Source organism: Sturnira hondurensis, unplaced genomic scaffold (assembly GCF_014824575.4).
Source record: "Sturnira hondurensis isolate 20B ecotype Veracruz unplaced genomic scaffold, ASM1482457v3 Scaffold0022824, whole genome shotgun sequence".
In the NCBI taxonomy this organism is placed as follows: Eukaryota; Metazoa; Chordata; class Mammalia; order Chiroptera; family Phyllostomidae; genus Sturnira; species Sturnira hondurensis.
This window is the reverse complement of record NW_028095455.1, coordinates 33,142-49,175: the sequence shown is the minus strand read 5'-3', so window position 1 is coordinate 49,175 and position 16,034 is coordinate 33,142. Positions and strand designations below refer to the sequence as shown.

General features: G+C 37.2%; 1 protein-coding gene across 1 annotated transcript in view; it reads right to left on the bottom strand.

Moving 5' to 3' along the window:
* PDCD1LG2 (programmed cell death 1 ligand 2) overlaps window positions 1-11,290 on the bottom strand; it is a 100,602-nt gene extending 89,312 nt beyond the window's left edge. Inside the window, exon 1 of the mRNA XM_037036335.1 lies at window positions 11,233-11,290. The gene's annotated coding sequence lies outside the window, so the exon portion shown is untranslated. The remainder of the gene's footprint in view (window positions 1-11,232) is intronic.
* Window positions 11,291-16,034: the final 4,744 nt, after the last annotated feature.

Genomic DNA, 16,034 nt, shown 5'->3' with positions numbered 1-16,034 from the left:
CGGCACCGGTGAGGGCCATGGCGGCAGGCGGCGGACAGGACGCCAGAGTCCTTCTTTGACCCCCCCCCCCACATATAGCGTCACAACCCAGCGACTTAGTTGCCCTGCAATACCAGTGAGAGCCATTGTCCCTCTTTGACCCCGCCCCCACATACAACGTCACAACCCAGTGACTTAGTTGCCCTGTTCTAGTGAACACTTTAGGGCTCTGATCCTGCTATGGAACAGGCACGAACAACCCGAAAGGTGGCGCAAGAAGAACTCAAAGTCCCAGAGCTAATAACTCTAAGCAACCGAGAAATTGCCAGCCTCTCAGAAGCACAATTCACGACACTATTTATCAGGATGCTCACAGAACTGGTAGATTATAGTCACATATTAGAGGAACAAAGTCACAAATTAGAGGAACATATGAAGGCTAAACTAATTGAAATGAAGGGAGATGCACAGGAAACCAATAGTGATGGAAAGGAAACTGGGACTCAAATCAATGGAATGGACCAGAAGGAAGAACAAAACATCCCACCAGAAAGGAATGAAGAAATGAGAATTCAAAAAAATGAGGAGAGGCTTAGGAACCTCCAGGACATCTTTAAACGTTCCAACATCCGAATTATAGGGGTACCAGAAGGGGGAAAGAAACTGCCACGAGTGGAAAACTTATTTGAACAAATAATAAAGGAGAATTTCCCCAGTTTGGCAAAGGAAATAGACTTCCAGGAAATCCAGGAAGCTCAGAGAGTGCGAAAGAAGTTGGACCCAAGAAGGAACACACAAAGGCACATCATCATTACATTAGCCAAGACTAAAATGAAGGAGAGAATCCTAGAAGCATCAAGGGATAAGGGGACAGTCACCTACAAAGGAGTACCCATCAGACTGTCAGCTGATTTCTCAAAAGAGACCTTACAGGCAAGAAGGGGCTGGGAAGAAGTATTCCAAGTCATGAAATCCAAAGACCTACAGCCACGATTGCTTTATCCAGCAAAACTTTCATTTAGAATGGAAGGACAGATAAAGTGCTTCTCAGATAAGGTCAAGTTCAAGGAGTCCATCATCCCCAAGCCCTTATTATATGAAATGCTAAAGGGACTTATATAAGAAAAAGAAGATGAAAAATATGAACAGTGAAAGGACAGCAAACACACAGTTATTAACAACCACACCTAAAACAAAAGCAAACCAAGAGGACAGCTAGATCAGGAGCTGAAGCATAGAAACGGAGATCACATGGAGGGTTAGAAACAGGGAAGTGAGAGGAGGAGAAGGGGGGAGAAGGCACAGAAAATAGCATAGATGGTAGGTAGAAAATAGACAGGGGGGAGGGCGAGAATAGTGGGGGAAATATAGAATCCAAAGAACTTGAGACAGGTGGTTATAAACTACATGGGGGAGAATGGTGGGGGAGGGAGTGTGTGGGGGGAGGGAGTGTGTGGGTGGAGGGGAATGAAGGGGGGGAATAGAACAACTGTAATGGTATAATCAATAAAATATATTTTAAAAAAAAGACACACACAGACTAAAATTAAAGGGATGAAAAAAGGTATTTCATAAAAATGGAAACAAATTCTGGGGTAACAATACTTATACCAGACATAATAGACTTTAAAACAAAGGCTATAACAAGAGACAAAGACTCAGCAATTCTACTTCTGTGTATCTATCCAAAGAAGAAATCTATAACACTAATTCAAAAAGACATATGTATGCATATGTTCACTGCAACATTATTTATGATAGCTAATATAGGCAAGTAACTCAAGTGTCCATCAGTAGATGGATAGAGAAGTAGTGCAGATAGACAAGAAAGTATGACTCATCTCTAAAACAACAATGAAATGTTGCCATCTTCAACAACATGGATGGACTTAGAAGGTGTTGTGCTGAGTGAAATAAGTCAGACAGAGAAAGACAAATAACATATGATTTCACTTACACGTGGAATCTAAAAATCAAAACAAACCAATAAGCAAAATAGAAACAAACAGAGAGAACATATTGATGATTGCCAAACAGGAGGGGGGTTGGTAGGATTGGTGAAAAGTGGGGAAATGATTAAGAAGTAAAAATTGATACAATCATGGGGATGTTTAGGGAGTATCGTCAATAATATTATAATAGCTATGTATGGTATCAGATGAGTCCTAGATTTATCAGGGTGCTCACCTTCTAATCACTATGTTGCGTACCTGAAACTAATATAATATTGTATGTCAACTGTAATTGAAAAACAAAATATTATTAACCAATCAATCAAAAAATTTTTAAAGAAAGTATAAGATTGGAAAAACATTCCATGAATATAGTATCCAAAAAGGAACGGGCAATACTAATATCAGACAAAAACAACTTTAAAACCAAGAAACTTATAATAACAAAGAAGAACATCATATTTTAATGAGATTCAATGCAGCAAGAAGATATAACAATTATTAATGTTTACACATCTAATGACAGACCATCAAAATATCTGAAGCAAAAACTGACAGAATTAAAGGGGGAAATAGACAGTCCTGTAAGAATAGCTGGTCACTTTAATACCCCATTTGAACTAATGGACAGAACAACCATATAGAAGATGAGTAAGGAATAGAGGACTTGAACAACACAACAAATCAACTAGATATAGCAGACATATGCAGAATACTATACCCAACAACAACAGAATATATTCATCTTATATGTACATGGGACATTTTCTAGGAGAGGTATATTACATGATAAGTATATTTATATGATCAGTATACAAAGTATCTTCTCTGACTACCATGAATGATGTTAGAAATCAAAAACAAAAATAAAACTGGAAATTAGCAAATTTATGGAAATTAAGTAATAAACTCTTAAATAACTAATGGATCAAAGAAGAAATCACAGGGAAATTAGAAAATACTTAGAGATGAATGAAAAAAAACAGCATACCAAAACTTGTGGTATGCAGTAAAAGCAGTGGTAAGGGAGAAATTTATAGCTATAAACACATACTAAAAAAATATTTCAAATCAACATTCCAGCTACACAACTCAAGGAACTAGAGAAAGAAGAACAAACAAAACCCAAAGCTCGCAGAAAGAAGAAAATAATAGAGATTGGAGCAGAGATAAACAAAATACAGAATAGAAAATAATAGAGAAAATCAATAAAAACAAAATTTTGTTTTTTGAAAAGGTCAACAAAATTGACAACCCTTGACTAGATGGACTAAAAAAAAGAGAAAGAGAGAAAGAGGATTCAAATTACTAAAATCAGAAATCAAAATGGAGACATTACTACCAATTCTACAGAAAAAAAGGAGATTATAAGATAGTACTATCAACAATTGGATGCCAATAAATTAGATAAGCTAGAGGAAATGGACAAATTTCTAGAAACATAAAACCTCCCAAGATTACATAAAAGTAAATAAGAAAATCTAACTAGGGGGTGGGTAACAGGAGAAAGAAGGGGAAGGGTCATCAAGGAACATGTATAAAGGACCCATGGACAAAGCCAAAGGGGGAAGGATTGAGGGTGGGAGGTGGAGGTGGGTAGGGCAGGAGTAAGTGCTGGTGGGAAAATGGAGACAACCATACTTGAACAATAAATAAATAAGAAAATTTGAATTGACCTATAATTAGTAAGAGGATTGAATCAATAATCAAAAATCTCCTAACAAAGAAAAATTCTGGACCTCATGGTCTCACTGGTAAATTCTACCAAACATTTAAAAAAGAACTAATACCAATCCTTCTCGGGATTTTGGAAAATATTGATGAGAAGGGAACACATTATAACTCATTCTAGGAGGCCATTATTAACTACTCAGATATCAAAGTCAGAGAAAGACCCTACAGGAAATGAAAATAACAAATCAATACCTCTTAGGAACTTTGATGCAAAAATCCTCAACAGAATTTCAGCAGACTGAATTCAACAACATATTGAAAGGATTCTGCATCATAACTAACTGGAATTTATTCCTGGAATGCAGGAATAGTTCAACATATGAAAATCAATCAGTGTAATACACCATGAATTGAAGGGGGGAAAAGCTACATGATTGTTTCAATCATGCAGAAAAAGCATTTGACAATATTCAACACTGTTTCACAACAAAAAATACTCAACAAACTAGGAATAGAAGGAAACTTCCTAAATATAACACAAGCAATGTGTGAAAAACCCACTGTAAATGTCACAAACAATGGTGAAAGACTGAAAGTTCTAGCCAGAGAAATTAGGCAAGAAAAAGAAATAAAAAGTGCCAAAATTGGAAAGGAAGAAGTAAAATCATCTCTTTTCACAGATGATATAATCTCATATGTAGAAAACCCTAAAGATTCCACACACCAAAAAAAGCGTGTTATAACTATAAAATGTGCTCATTCTGGCAACACACATACTAAAAACTAATACATGAACTCGGCACAGTAGCAGAATACAAAGTCAACACACAAAAATTAGTTACATTTGTATATAGTAACAAGGCACAATCTTAAAAGAAAATTATTCTTTTAAATCCCATTTGCAATAGCTTCAAAAAGAATAAAATATTTAGAAATTAACCAAGAAGGTGAAAGATATATACAATGAAAACTACAAAACATTGCTGAAAAATTAAATAAGACATAAATAAGTGAAAACACATCCCATGTTCATTAACAAGAAGACTTAATATTTTATTAAGATGTTAGTACTATGGTTTCACTTACATGTGGAATCTAACTAACAAAATAGAATCAGACTCATAGATACAGAGAAAAGACTGACAGCTGTCAGAGGGGAGGGGGTAGGAGGCAGGGTGGAAAAGGTGAAGGAATTAGCAAGACAAAATAAAACAAACTGCATAGACAGACAATATGGTGATTACCAGAGCAAAAAGGGGATGGGGTCGGTAGGAAAGGGTAAAGAGGATAAATGGTGATGGAAGGAAGCTTGACTTGTAGGGAACACACAATACAGCATACAGATAATGTATTACAGATCTGTACCCCTGAAACCTATATAATTTTGTTAAACAAAGTCAACCCAATAAATTTTAAAAAAATAAAAAAGAGATGGCAATGCAGAGAATAATTTTCTCATAAAAATGTTAATACTACTCAAAGTGATCTTACAGATTCAATTCAATCTCTATCAAAATCTCGATAATGTTTTTCGGAAAAAATCATCCTAATATCCATATGGAATATCAAGGGACCCCAAATAGACAAGGCAACCTTGAAAAGGGAGAGCAAAGCTGAAGGACTCACACTTCCTGATTTCAAAACTTACTACAATATAAATTTTAGAAAAAAAACATGGAAGAGGTTTTCATGACCTTGGAGTAGGCAAAGTATGCTTAAATGGGACATGAACAAAATACCAATCAAACAGAAAAATTGACAAATAGGATTTTAGTATTAAGAACTTTTGTTCATCAAAAGATCCCATTATGAGAGGAAATAGACAACCCACAGAGTAGATACTTTCAATTCATATAACTGACAAAGGACTTACGTCTAGAATCTGTTAAGAATTCCTACAAAATCAATAAGATAGACAATCCAATAGAAAAATGGGCAAAACACTTGAAAAGACACTCATAGAAGTTTATTGCCAAATGGCTGATAAATATATGAAAAAGGAACTCAACTCCATCAGTCATTAGGGTAATGAAAATTAAAACCATAATGTGATTCCTTTACATACAGATCCACCTGAATGCCTAAAATAAAAGAAACACAATTCCAAATGTTGGTGAGAAGGTGGAGCAACTGGAAGTCCCATACAGTGATGGTAGGAATGCAAACTGGTACACTTTCCAGCAGTTCCACACTATGCCCCAGAAATTCCACTCCTTGGTACGTACCAATGATAAAGCAACTGAACTAACTATCTGGTATACACTGACCAGAAATGATTCAAAGATACCAAGATTCAAAGATTGAATCTTTTGATTCAAAGATTTATCGAAAACATACTAGAATATCTATAGCAGCACTAGTCAAATTAGCTCCTGTTGCCTGGAAAAAAAACACAAAAATATACGGGCAGACAACATCAGACTTCCTCTGGAGCTGTCCAACCTAAGCAGTCATCAGTACATACTACATTGCTCCCATCGTATTAATCTCTGAAACCTCTTAGTTGACAGTGTGGAGTTTAAGAGCATGGGTTCTGATGCCAAACTGTGTTTGCATCCTGGGGCCACAGTTTCACTAGACACTTTTACTAGACGCTTTCTGTTCCTCTATTTCTTCATTTGTCAAGAGGAGATGATAATGACAGCACTTTCCTGATGGGGTTTTTAGGAAGACTAAATGAATTAATAAAGCATTCAGAACATTGCCCAGCATGTAGTAAAACTAAAAAAAGTCAATACTATTTACTATACCTCTTCCATATGTTCTAGTGCTGTAACATGGAATCAGAACAGATGGAACTACAAAAATACTATGTTTGTTTTAGTCTCGGTGAGGCACCAAAATACATGAACTAACTCTCAAAAGTTTGATAAATTCTAACTCCACTGGTAGAGAATATAAACACTGAGTTCAAACTGCTTTAATTATTTTCTGGTGATTCAGTGGTTTGCGTCTATATTTCTGACCAAACCTGTTGTTTGTATATTATGTTTTCTTTTGTTTTGTTTTGGGAGGCAGAGGAGTTATGCCCATAATTAATGACATTATGTGATGATACCAATCTTTGTGTTTTTAAGGGTAGTGTGAATGTCTGAGTCATCTCTTTATTCTCCATAATACTTAGAGTATATGGTAGTTGCTCAACAAATGTAATGAAAAGGGCAGGTACTCATTTATGGTGTGCTCTTATGGCTAGCAGCTGACTTCTGAACAGAAACATTACAAGCCAGAAGAAAATGGCAAGAAATATTCCAAGTAATGAAAAGCAAAGGCCTGCAACTGAGACTACTCTANTTATGCCCATAATTAATGACATTATGTGATGATACCAATCTTTGTGTTTTTAAGGGTAGTGTGAATGTCTGAGTCATCTCTTTATTCTCCATAATACTTAGAGTATATGGTAGTTGCTCAACAAATGTAATGAAAAGGGCAGGTACTCATTTATGGTGTGCTCTTATGGCTAGCAGCTGACTTCCGAACAGAAACATTACAAGCCAGAAGAAAATGGCAAGAAATATTCCAAGTAATGAAAGCAAAGGCTTGCAACTGAGACTACTCTACCCAGCAAGGCTCTCAATTAAAATGGAAGGTGAAATAAGGAGCTTCCCAGACAAAAGAAGGCTAAGAGAATACACCTCCACCAAACCAGCATTGCAAGATATGCTAAAGGGACTCCTTTAAGAAACAGAAGAAAAAGAATGAGAGAGAAAGGAACAAAGGTACGAAGGGAGTAAAATGGCAATAAATAAGTACCTATCAATAATAACCTTAAATGTAAATAGATTAAATGTTCCAATCAAAAGACATAGGGTAGCTGAATGGATTAGAAAACATGACCTGCACATATGCTGCCTACAAGAGACCCACTTCAGAACAAAAGACCTACGCAAACTGAAGGTGAAGTGTTGGAAACAAATATTCCAAGCAAATGGACAGAAAATAAAAGCCTGGGTGGCAATGTTAATATCTGAAAAAATAAACTTCAAAACAAAGGCCATAAAAAGAGGCTCAGAAGGACATTTCATAATGATAAAGAGAAGAATCCATCAAGAAGACATAATAAACATTATAAACATATATGCACCCAACATAGGAACACCCAAATATATAAGAAAAATCCTGGAGGACTTCAAGAAAGATACAGATAGCAACATACTTATACTAGGGGATTTTAACACCCCATTGTCAAAAATGACTTAAATATGTCATTATACCATGAAAGTCCTGGAGGAGAAGATAGTCAGGAAAATCTCAGATATTCTGCACAGCAATATTTTCACTGGTATGTCCCCTAAAGTAAGGGATATAAAGGAACAAATAAACAAATGGGACTTTATCACAATAAAAATCTTCTGTACAGCTGAAGAAAACATTAGCAAAATGAAAAGGGAACCAACTGTATGGGAAAATATTCTTGCTAATGATATCTCAGACAAGGGTTTGATCTACAAATTATATAAAGAACTCACACAACTCCATACTAGGAAGACAAACAATCCAATTGAAACATGGGCAAAGGACCTGAATAGACACTTCTCCAAGGAGGGCATACAATACAGATGGCCCATTGACATATGAATAAATGCTCAACATCACTAGCCATCAAAGAGAAGCAAATTATAATCACAATGATATATCACCTCATACCAGTCAAAATGCCATCATTAATAAATCAACAAAGAACAAGTGCTGGCGAGGATGATGAGAAAAGGGAACCCTAGAGCACTGTTGGTGGGAATGCAGACTGGTGCAGCCACTGTGGAAAACAGTATGGAATTTCTTCTAAAAATTAAAAATGAAATTGCCTTTGACCTAGGAATTCTACTGCTGGGATTATACTCTAAGAATTCTGAAACTCTAATTCAAAAGAATCTATGCACCCCAATGTTCATAGCGGCACAATTTACAATAGCCAAGTGCTAGAAACAGCCTAAGTGCCCATCAGTAAATGAGTGGATCAAAAAACTGTGGTACATTTACACAATGGAATCTTATGCAGCAGAACGAAAGAAGGAGCTCCTGTTCTTCCCAACAGCATGGAAGGATCGAGAGAGCATTATGCTAAGTGAAATAGGCTAGGCGGTAAAAGAAAAGTACCATACGATCTCACCTATAAGGGGAACCTAATTAACAAAACAAACAAGTGAGCAAAATATAACCAGAGACGTTGAAATCAAGAACAAACTGACAGTAGCCAGAGGGGAGTGGGGAGGGAAATAATGGGGAAAGAAGAGAAAAGGTCATCAATGAATGTGTATAAAGGACCCATGGACAAAGCCAAAGAGGGGTAGGATTGAGGGTGGGAGGTGAGGTTGGGTGGGGCAGGGGAAAGTGGTAATGGGAAAATGGAGACAATTGTTTTCAAATATTGATAAAAATGATTAAAAAGAAAAAAGAATCGAATTTTTAATTTGATATTTTATTGTTTATGCTATAAAGTTATGCCACTTTTTCCCCTTCACTGCACCTCCACCCAGCTCACTCCACAATTCCATAATCACTCCCCTCACCATTGTCCATGTCCATGAACTTTCGTATATGTTCCATGACTAATCCCTCATCTTTCAATCAGTCCCCACCTCCCCTCTCCCCTTTTCTTACAGTTGTCAGTCTGTTCTATGTTTCTATGCCTCTGGTTCTATTTTGCTTGTCAGCTCATTCTGTTCATTAGATTTCTCTTATAAGTGAAGTTATATGGTGTTTGTCTTTCACCAATAGGCTTATTTCAGGGACTGGCTTTTGCTGTCACACAGGTAGGAATTCCTTCTTTCTGCTGTGCAGGATTCCATTGTGTGAATGTACCACAGTTTTTTTACCCACTCATCCACTGATGGGCACTTCAGGCTGTTTCCAAATCTTGGCTATTGTAAATTGCACTGCTATGGATGTGGGGGTGCATAAACTCTTTTGAACTGACATTTTTGGATTCTTTAGGTGTATTCCCAGCAGCAGAATTGCTGAGTCAAAAGACATTTCCATTTTTAGTTTTTTCCAGGAAATTCCATACTGTTTCCACAGTGGTTGTACCAGTCTGCATTCCTACCAACAGTGCAAAGGGGGTTCCTTTTCTCATCATCCTCGCCAGCGCTTGTTCTTTGTTGATTTATTAATGATGGCCATTTTGACTGGTACGAGGTGATATATCATTGTGGTTATTGCTTTTCTCTGATGGCTAGTGATGTTGAGCATTTATTCATCTGTCCATGGGCCATCTGTATGTCCTCCTTGGAGAACTGTCTATTCAGGTCCTTTAGCCATGTTTTAATTGGATCGTTTTCCTGGTAAGTTCTTTAAATGTTTTGGAGATTAAACCCTTGTCTGATGTATCGTTGGCACGTAAGTTCTCTCATACAGTCGGTTCCTTTTTTATTTTGATAATGGTTTCTTTAGCTCTGCAGAAGCTTTTTAATTTGATGTAATCCCATTTATTTATTTTTTCCTTTATTTCCCTTGCCCTTGGAGATATATCAGCAAGAATATTACTGCATGACATATCTAAAATTTTACTGCCTATGTTTTCCTCTGGAATTTTTATGGTATCACAACTTATTTTTAAGTCTTTTATCCATCTTGAGTTTACTCTGGTGTAAGTTGGTGGTCTATTTTCACTTTTTTGCATATATCAGCCCAGTTCTCCTAACACTATTTACTGAAAAGACTGAGACAGATAGAAATTGAATTTGAGGTATAGAAAGAGAAATTGCTTTCCACTAGAAAGCGGTTTGTTCTAAAATTAGTAAAGAATGACACATTTTTCTTTAAAAACAAAATATTATTTATCAAAAAAATTTACAAAATTATTCCTAAGTAGGTGATGGTATGCTACACAATTTCTGTTTTATAGTAGCTCAACATTAACTGACATTAATTCCTTTTTTTAAACCAAAAAGGAATTAATACCAGAATTTTAAATGTGCAAATTGAAAAAGAAAAGAAATTCTAGTTAAACATTATTTAAAAATCCCAAATTATTAAGATGATCAACTTGGACCATCAAACCAGCACAACTTTAATTCATAGTTATTTTAACATTTAAAATAGAAAGAAAACTTAAACATTTTAACCTAGACATTTTTAATGTTTAATAATACATAACATTTTAATAATACAAAACTAACTTTAATTTAAAATAGTTCTTAAGCCTTCATAACAATAACAGTCTAGCTGGATTTGTAGCTCTTAGACTTTAAAATAATTTAATAAACCATCCCTTGGCATCAATAATATCAATGAACAGATTGATATTGTTCTGAGCACTTTAGATATGCTGCCTCATTTAGACCTTCTTCTATTTTACCCATTAACAAAAATGAGTATAGTGAAGTTAAACTACATTCCCAAAGTCACAAAGTTAATAAAATTGCAACTCGGGTCTGACCAACTGTAGGTCTGTAAAGCAAATCCCCATTCTTCCCCCAAATATACATACATTTCTCAATACAGCTGGATTTTTCCCCTCATTGTCACCCAGAATGAAGCAACTTTTACAGTAATGTTTCTTTATTTCAGTTTTCTACTAGAAGCCTGAATTATTTTAATCAAGTTTTAGAGTCCCCAATCACCCTTAGTGTCCTAAAAAGAGATCATTTTATTTGATCTCATATACGTTAGCATTCACACTTACCCTGAGCTTGCTAAGTCATCCACGTCCAGAAAGGAAGAAAGGTAGTTGACAGATGGAGCCTGCTCTCAGTCATTGTTGTTGCTGATATTAGTTTTTCTTTTTATTACTCAAGCTTGCCATGGCATTTTCTTTCATTGTCACAATAAAAGTTCTTCTAATCAGTTTCAGTTATGTAAATTTTGTTGTCTATTGAGCAACTTCTCCATGATCTTTCCCTTTTCAGCTTTCACCATTGCAGATCATTGGGGCAAAAATAACTTATTGTATCTTGTCAAAGGGATGCTTGATTTGGGGGCAGGCAGCCAAAGTTTCCCAAGGAGAAGCCAAGATGCTAAGAGGGGAAGCCTAGGTTGGGGAATTTCGACAGTCAGCAATATCCCCTAAAGTGCTGACCAAAAGGCTTCATCTCACTCTTACACAAAAACTTCACATGTTAAACTCAGTTCTCAGACTGCATAAATATAAGCTGGGATCATTTTCGTAAGCTCCCCCAAGGTCCAAATATTTATTTCATATCTATGGAGGCATCTTTCATGTCTATGGCAACGTAAACAGTGGGTTGACCCAGCAGTTCCAATGCTGGGAATGTACCCTAAGAATCCTGAAACACCAGTTCAAAAGAACTTATGCATTCCTATGTTTATAACAGTGCTATTTACAATAGCCAAGCACTGGAAACAGCCTAGGTGCCCATCAGTAAATAAATGGATCAAAAAACTGTTGGTCCATTAGAAATAGAAAACTGTGCAGCAGAAAGAAAGAAGGAACTCCTACCCTCTGACAGCATGGATGGAACTGGAGAATATTATGCTAAGTGAATAAGCCAGTCAGTGAAAGACAAATGTGATGTGATCTCATTTATAAGAAAAATCTAATGAACAAAATAAACTAATGAGCAAAATAGAACCAGAGATATGGAAACATGGGACAGACTGAGAGCAGCCAGAGGGGAAGGGAATAATGGTGGAAAGAAGGGGAAGGAATGAAAGGACTAGTCAAAGGACAGGCATGACAAGCATTTTTTCTACTCAAAAATGCAAAATGTATATCTAGAAGAACACATAGTGTACATAATATACTAAATTAATGAGTATACATACTAAGTACCTAGTATGCAAAGTAAGTGTTCCCAGCATACACATTGTATGCACAATATAGTGTACAGTAGCATATCGTACTCTGTTCTATAACTTCCTTTTTTAATAATAAATATATCTTGGAGATCTATTTCATATCAGTACAGAATTTCCTTACCTGTTCACATGGATAACTAATATAGTAATTTATTGCTTTGATGTGCTACCACATTGAATCAGTTCCCTATTGATGGGCATTTGGGTTGTTTCCAGTGTTTTGCTACTATAAATAAAGCTGTAATGAATATCCTTATACATAAGTCACATTGTGTGTATAAGAATATAGCTGTAGGGTTAATTCCTACAAGTGGTATTGCTCTGGCATTTGTAATTTTGATAGATATTGTCAAATTATCCTTTTCAGAGGTTGTGCTAATTTATATTTCCACTAGACATATAAGGGAATCAAAGATTTCCTTCAATCATTAAATTTATCTTTTATGAAAAGAAGAAATGCTGTTTTCTATACTGCTATGGTCTGAATGGTTTGGCCCACCCTTCCCCCCAAATTCACATGTTGAAATCCTAAACCCAAAGATGGTGATGGTATTAGGACAATGGGCCCTTTAGTAAGTGCTTAGGTCATGAGGGTGGAGCTCTCATGAATGGGATTATTGTTCTCATGAATGAGACCCTCATAGAGATCCCTTGCTCCATCCCCCCACGTGAGTACACATGAGACAGGAAAAGGGTCCTGAGCAAACACAACCCTGCTCATGCCTTGATCTTGGGTTTCCTAAACTCCAAAAATGTGAGAAATAAAATCTTCTGCTGTTTACAAGCCGCCTAGTCTGTGCTGTCTCCTTAAGGCAGCCTGACTGGACCAGGACACACCTCATCAGAAGCAGGCATCTTCGCCATTCTCCAGGGTCCAGGTAGAATCTGGATTCCTTGCCAAAGGTTTCCCAGCACCTAGGGTTTCCTCCTTCCTCTCTCTCACAGCATTTCTTGTCATCTCTTTTCCGTTCTGAGACATTTTCTTAAAGTTTCATATTCTCTAACACTTGAGCTATTACTTAATTTTTCATAAATGCATGTGTCATCTCCTCAGACTAAAGCTCCATGACTAGATGAGACACATTAATATTTCTTTAACTTTTCCCACAATGCACTGTAAATGCCTGACCTAGAGAAGATGCCCAAACGTTACTGTGACCCACTGGGCTGTCTGTAGAGAAGTGTGGGAAATGTGAATGGACTTTCAAGTATTAAAGTATTTTTTACGTCTCAGCTCTGACATGGGGCTGGACAGGGAAACTGACCCTCAGGCTACAGAGAGAGAGAGCAGAGGTAAAGGGAAATACACGGAGAAAAATTACATTAATGTGTCAAGAACTACTGCAATCCTGCCACAAAGCCCTCTTCTGGTAAACCCATTTACTTCTTACCTTAAAAATTATCCACCCTCAAAATGTAGGCACCAGAACCCTGTGTGAACTCATTACACCACAGTTGTAATCATCCCCAGGAATCTCAAAGCAGTGAAAGTGAAAATGTGGGATCCTTTGGTTGGTCCCCAGCATAGAGATAATGCAAGTTCAGAGACTGGGTGGATCTTCACCTCCCTTCACCTTGTAACAGGGTGCAGCCAAGAGGGGGGCCCCAAATAGGGATTTGCAGTGGGGTTCAGAAGAGCTTGGAGAGGACTGGTCCACACCCCAGGGCCACACCTGCCTGGAAGGCTGGCAACTGTGGTCAATTTTGGGAGGAGCCAGATATAAGGAAGAGGAAGATTGCAGAGGAAGATTGGTGCTGGAATTTACACCCAAGTGAGGCAGGCATTTGGTGTTTCTTTGGGATGTATCTTTTCAGGGGCCACCTGGCTTTGGAAGTGCTCCCTTTTTGCCACGTGGATGGTTCCCCGGAGCCTGAATCTCGGAGTTCTACTTCTTTCCTGAGATATGGTACCCCAGACTGGGCAGAGGGAGGAGGAAGGACTATGTGCATTTCTGGGTATTCTAAAGAACTTCAGTCTGTATCACTTTTAAATAAATAATAATGCCTTTCCTTCTCACCAATCTCTGGCATGTGAGAGACATCTCTCTTCTGGCGGTGGGCAAAGCAAACGTCATACAAGGGAGGAACCCCTGGAGAAAAAGGGGGGATCTTTTAGATCGTGCAGCCCCCGCACCCCGGTGTGTTCTGTAACAACCTTGCCTTCAACCAGGTTGCTGCTGCTCACTTCCTCAGGCCTGTCTTTGCAGTGGCTGTCCCTTAACATCTCTGAACTACCCCGAACCCCGAACCATCCCTTTTTTGCATCTGGCCTGGAAGGCTCTGAGGAGGGATTGAATCCTGGAGTTGTGGGTGAGATTTCACTCCATAGTCCAGACAGCTGCCCATGTCCCCAGCCTGACTCCTCAGCAAGACAGAATTAGATGCTCGCATGTTCTGCAAGAAGAGATCTCCTACAGAGGTCATACTGATTGGACAGAGGAGATGGGGAATCTGTGTTTACTGATGTTTCCTTCAGTGGACATGGATATTCTAAACTTCCTGTCCATCCACTAATGTTTTCTACTGTAGAATCTGCAATCAGATCATCAATTAGTGGATCAATGGAGCCAAAATATGATAGCTTCACAACAATTAGGAAACTAAGAAGTGTACATTTCAGCTAATGCTTGGCTACTTACTGTCCATTCAAAATTAATGTCACAGTCTTATATGTAATACTCTTAAATGGCCACTTTATATTTTTTCTGTTGAGGGAAAGACATAATAATCAGCCAGAATTATAATAAAAAAAGTATTTTAAAGCTTCCCCGTAATATCACTGTAATTATGCTGTCATATTTATTTTTGCCTATTTAATGCTCCAATTTTCCTTAACTTTGCTGATTTGGCAACCATCCAGGTAAATGTGATTCCCTTGTTTGCTACACCTCATTGCTGGTTCATGGCATTAAATGAGATACTGGATGTAAATTTCAGTACCTGGCATAGAGTACATGTTCAATAAATGGTAATTATCATGAGTATTAATGATAGACCCCAACCATTAACAATTGCTTCTAAACTGCCAAAGTTTAGCTTTTTAAAAACATAAATTATGGAAACATTTAATTTGTAATAGGAATATGTTGGTTTATTATATTGATTTTCTTGAAACTTTGGAGTCCTGGGGTAGGAAAAAATTATAAAAACAAAATGTGTCTTCACAAATTTGGCCAAGGAGATCAATGGTGCAAAAATTAATTTAAAATTCTAAGTTTTAAAGTAGTAATAATCTGTGTTTTCTAAAATATTGAGACAAAAATACATTTGGTCCATTGTGGCAGATGAACCAAACATATTTTTGTAAAAAGGAACTGAAGTCAAAGTTTAATGAAAGTTTGCCATCCGATCTCAGGCTACCTCTTTAACACAGACTCCCTCCAACGTGACAAAATTCCAGCCAGAGCCATGACCACCAAAGTCAGCCAGAAAGACTAGTCAGAAAGCTGGTACAGCCTGATGTCCAGCATCTGGCATGAATATTACACCTTCATACTTTCTACAAGGACGCTGATACTCTTGAAAAAACATGTAGAATCTGACATACATTCTAACAGATGATGATCACCTTTTGAGAGTGTCTGATTCAGAGAAATGATTAAAAATCTATTTAGCCCTGGCTGGCGTAGCTTAGTGGATTGAGCGCAGGCCTGCGAACCAGACGATCCT